General features: G+C 48.1%; 1 non-coding gene across 1 annotated transcript; it reads left to right on the top strand.

The window, feature by feature from the left end:
- The first annotated feature begins 3,974 nt into the window (after positions 1 to 3,974).
- On the top strand, positions 3,975 to 4,074 carry LOC129056748 (small nucleolar RNA U13). Its single transcript, XR_008521374.1, has one exon. It is a non-coding gene; the product is annotated as a small nucleolar RNA U13 (small nucleolar RNA).
- The last annotated feature ends 449 nt before the right edge of the window (positions 4,075 to 4,523 follow it).

The raw sequence follows: 4,523 nt of genomic DNA, 5'->3' as shown, positions 1-4,523 counted from the left end.
TCCGTGGGCCAGTGCTCTGCCCCCCACTGAGAGCTAGAAGCGTGGGCTTAAAAGATGCTTGCCAATTAAAAACAAAGCGAAATAAATGTCTTCTTTCTCTCAAGAGTGCGAATGTGAAGCCGTATTTGTGGCCCTCTGGGCTCATTTTATTCCCATAGTCAAGGCTTCTTCTCTGGGAGTGTGCTGAGCGGTGTGTGCCCCTGCTTAAAGACAAATGCACAAATCTGAGCCCCAAGTTGCTCTGGAGAAAGAAAGGGGTAAAAAACTTACAGAGACAGGGACGAGAGTGCTGCAGTTCTTGCAATGCAAAATGCAAGAGAGCATTTGTGCACACATTCCAGGGAGATCCAGCTGGCCCGGCGCTGCTCACATGGGGGGTGCCTGTGCAACCTGGGCCAAGTAGGGAGGACCCCAGTGCTGCAAGAGGAGGACCCAGGACCCTAAGGCCATGAAGGGAGGACCCTCAGGCCATGTGGGGACTATCCTAGGGCTGCATTCCACGTTCACTCTCCTGTTTCCTTCTCATCTGTGTGGAGCTGGTACTCAACACTGGACCACATTTACTGCAGTGAATACTGGGTGACACAAAAAGATATAATTTATACACAATGATTTGGTATTTTACTCTTTTAATATAGGCACACTGGTAGATAAATGATGATGTTTCCAAAGTGCTTATTACTGTACATATGTGCCACACATGTGATGACACCTTGTCATTTGATATTTTAAAATTACAACTTAAAAATTATTTCACTATATAAGGGGGCCTTGGTGAAGAGGTGGCATGCACTGTGTGAACACAGAAGTCTCTGGCATTCATGTTGGATACCAGGTAGGAACGGGAGTCCCGGGTTCCCATGAGAAGTATCTCGCCGTGGGTCGTGGCTGCGTGCTGGGGTTGGCCTCCCACTGTGACTGCCTCATGGGACAGGTGGTCAGGGATCCCACGGCTTCCCCCACACAAAAGGTTCTCAGCAGAAGCAGGGGCCTCCCTGGACTCAGGCTGGGACCCCAGCAGGTAGACTCGGGCTGGGACAGCAGTAGGAGCCTCCGTGGACTCCTGCTCTCCTGGGGCCTCTGCTTCCCCTCCACTCACAGGTGTCCTGGCCTCGGTTCATCATGGGCCCCATCAGATGTTTCTTCCCAGGGAGCTGCCCCCACAGGACTGGGCCCCTTAAAGGACAGCATCCAGGGAGGCCGAGCTCCTCTGTGAGCCCCACGCCCAGGACCACTTGCCCTGCAGTGGTGCTCCCCAGCCCTCCCCCATCCCCCACACCCTTGCTGTTGCCTCCTCACCACTCCCTCTGGCAGCCCTGGCAGCCCCATCTCCACACCTGTGCCTGCCCCGCCTTCACACCTGAGCCCGCCCTGCCTTCACATCTGAGCCCGCCCTGCCTTCACACCTGAGCCTGGCCCACAGGATCACAGCCACAATGCTGACCTGGTGCCATTCTCTGCTCAGAACGCACTCAAAGGAGCTATTCCGTGCATGCTTAATTTGGCAGTCTTTCTTTTACTTCAAATGAGATTTATTTGAGCCATATTACATCTGAATTTCTAATATCTGTCTCTAAGTGGATTAGCTTTATCCCTGAACACAAAGCGAGATGCAATTACAGCCGTGTTCTATGGCCAACTGGGCTTATCCACACTGTCACAGCAAATAAAAGGGATATTTTTGTGCAACTAAAACACAACAAAAGGAGAAATAGTTTAGGAAAATACAGTGTTCATTCTTATTTGAGTCCTAAATATTGTACTTATTTAGGAGAAACACAATATTTTTTTTGTAAATAAACTAGAAAAATCTATGCTTCAATCAATTACTCTCAAAGTTTTCACGGCTTATACAATGAAAGGGGATAACATATTGAAATCACTAAGTTTATCCTCCGTGCTTCTGTGTAAATTTAAGAACAGGCACTTGTCTGGGCTCGTCACTGGCCTGGCAAGGTCATCAGCCCGAGTGGTTCAAGGATCAGGGTCCGCCTCAGCAGAAATCATTTTAAGTCTCTATTTTCCCAGAGCTCATAACGAAGCAAGATATCAACCTCAATGAATTTTATTTGCATGTTAATTAAGTTTAAACCAGCCCATTTTAATTATCTCTTACTTGTTAATTCATCGTTTTTGATTGGGCTTTATTCTATTTTTCTCCCTCCTGATAGCCTGCAGCCCTCATGAAAGAATTGCAAATTGGGAGTGAGTTATCGGAGGCCGCAGGGCGTTCTGGGGTTTTCACATTTCTCGTTGGGTTGGGATCTTGCTGTGAATGATGGCTGTGTGACAGATCTGGGCAGGAACGAGGACACCAGTAAAACATAAATTACTCTGCGTCAGGAGCACCAAGAAACATTAGGTTTCCACAGCCATGCCGGGGCCTCACAGTGAGAGAAGGAACAGGCAGAAAGCCTGCAATGCTCCAAGCACAGCATCTCCCTTGTGGTTGGAATCTGCTCCAACATCCCAGCGGGTGCCTAGAACCTCGAGTGGCACCAACTTAGACCATGCTGCTTCCTGGACACACAGATCTATGATTGAGTTTAAATACAAAGTGGGCACAATAACAGACTAACAACAAAACTAATAGTAACATAGAAATATAATAAAATATTGTAATACACGTTATGTGAGTGTGGTTTCTCTCTCTCTGAAAATATCTCATTGTATGGCAGGCCCCTTCTTGAGATGCTCACATGCCCACCTCATGAGAGAGGTGAGTGACACACGCTGAGCCGTGAGCCACATGACACCTTTCCCTCTGCGGTGGACCCCGGTCCCTGGCACCCTCTGCAGCCATGGGTCATGTGACACCTTTCCCTCTGCAGGGGCCTAGGTCCTCCCACTCTCACACTTTCTGCAGCCATAGGCCATGTGGCACCTTTCCCTCTGTCCTGCCCTTGGTCTTCATGCCCTCTGCAGCCATGGGCCATGTGAATCCTTTCCCTCTGTGGTAGTCCCAGGTCCTCATGCCATGATGGTGTTTGTGGTCTGGCCTCAGCAGCAGGCAGTGTCCATGACTAATGGGCAGGTCGCCCAGATGGCTGAATATGCTGGATGAGGGGATTATTCACATTGGGGCCAACTTCACCAGGCTCCTTAGAGCAGGGCATGATTTAAACTCGTGAAACATTTATTCCTGAAGTTGCCGTTGACCTCAGGCGGCTGAAACTGCAGAGAGCAAAACCTAGGATGAGGGTACCGCTGTGGACCACTCCTGTGTCTGCGTCTCCAGGGCAGGGCAGGGGTTCACGATGTGAGGGTGGCTCTGCCCGGGTCACAGAGGGCAGGCAGCGTCAGTGCAGGGCAGGGGTTCACGATGTGAGGGTGGCTGTGCCCAGACACAGAGGGCAGGCGGTGTCGGTGCAGGGCAGGGGTTCATGATGTGAGGGTGGCTGTGCCCGGGTCACAGAGGGCAGGCGGCAGTGGTGCAGGGCACTTCACTGTCCCCAGGGGAGAGGAGAGAAGCTCTCAGGCCCTCCCTCACCCGGAACGCTGCTCTGGTGGGCTTTGAAGCCACCACGCTATCAGCAAAGAGACTTGCTCAGTTTCCTTGGTAGAGGGAATTCAGTGGCCCATGAGAGACTTCATAGCTAAAGAAGAATCGTAACAGGCAGCCAGTGTCAGTGATAACTCCAGCAATGCTACAACGGCACAGCTGACAAACAGGGAGGACACCAGGTGACAACAGAAGCTAACATTGGCATCATCAAGGCATGCCAGGGATCGATACCCAACATCAGAAGCCAGGGGGGGCCAGAAGGGATTCTCACCTACGGGCTTCAGGGAAGATGTTTCTTCCTGGCACCTTGACTTTGGACTCCTGGCACCTTGACTTTGGACTCCTGGCTTCTACATCTAACAGACATGCACTTCTCCTGTTTCGAGCCATCCAGTTTGGTGCTTTGTTATGAAGCCTAGATAATTAATATGATCCTGAAGGAAGAAAAATACAGCAGCAAAAAAATACGATCCTTTTTAGCTCATAAGCATGATGATCGGGCACTCATGCACACATGTGAGATGTGTCACCCTCCAACCCTGTTACGTTAGCACATTATCCACCTGACATGAACTTAAAGAAAATGAATAAATACTCATTGATGGTTAAAGTGGTTCTGATGTGATTCTAAACATCTGTTGGGATGATATTTAAGACAGCTGTGTTATGTATTGGGAACGCAATATAGAACCAAAATGGAGAAAATGTTTATATGTTGTAATCAAACTGGTCACGTGATGATGTCACTAGCCTGTGATTTTATATATTCTATACTATATATATTATTTATATATGATTTATATGTATATAGATTGTAATATCTAGAGTGATCACTCTAAGAAGATGAAAGGAAAACACAGATATAAAAATGAGCCAAAAAGTAATGTTAAAAATTGCTTCTTGCCATAGAATGTAGAAAAAAAAGAGAAATGAAAAGCAGAACAAAAAAATAAAAGAACCAGAAAACAGACAAAAAATGCCATACTTAATCTCTAACATAACAATAATTACATAAAGG

This window comes from Pongo abelii, chromosome 13 (assembly GCF_028885655.2).
Source record: "Pongo abelii isolate AG06213 chromosome 13, NHGRI_mPonAbe1-v2.0_pri, whole genome shotgun sequence".
Lineage (NCBI taxonomy): Eukaryota > Metazoa > Chordata > Mammalia > Primates > Hominidae > Pongo > Pongo abelii.
Note: the sequence above shows the minus strand (reverse complement) of the source record. Positions and strands in the feature narration are given on the sequence as shown.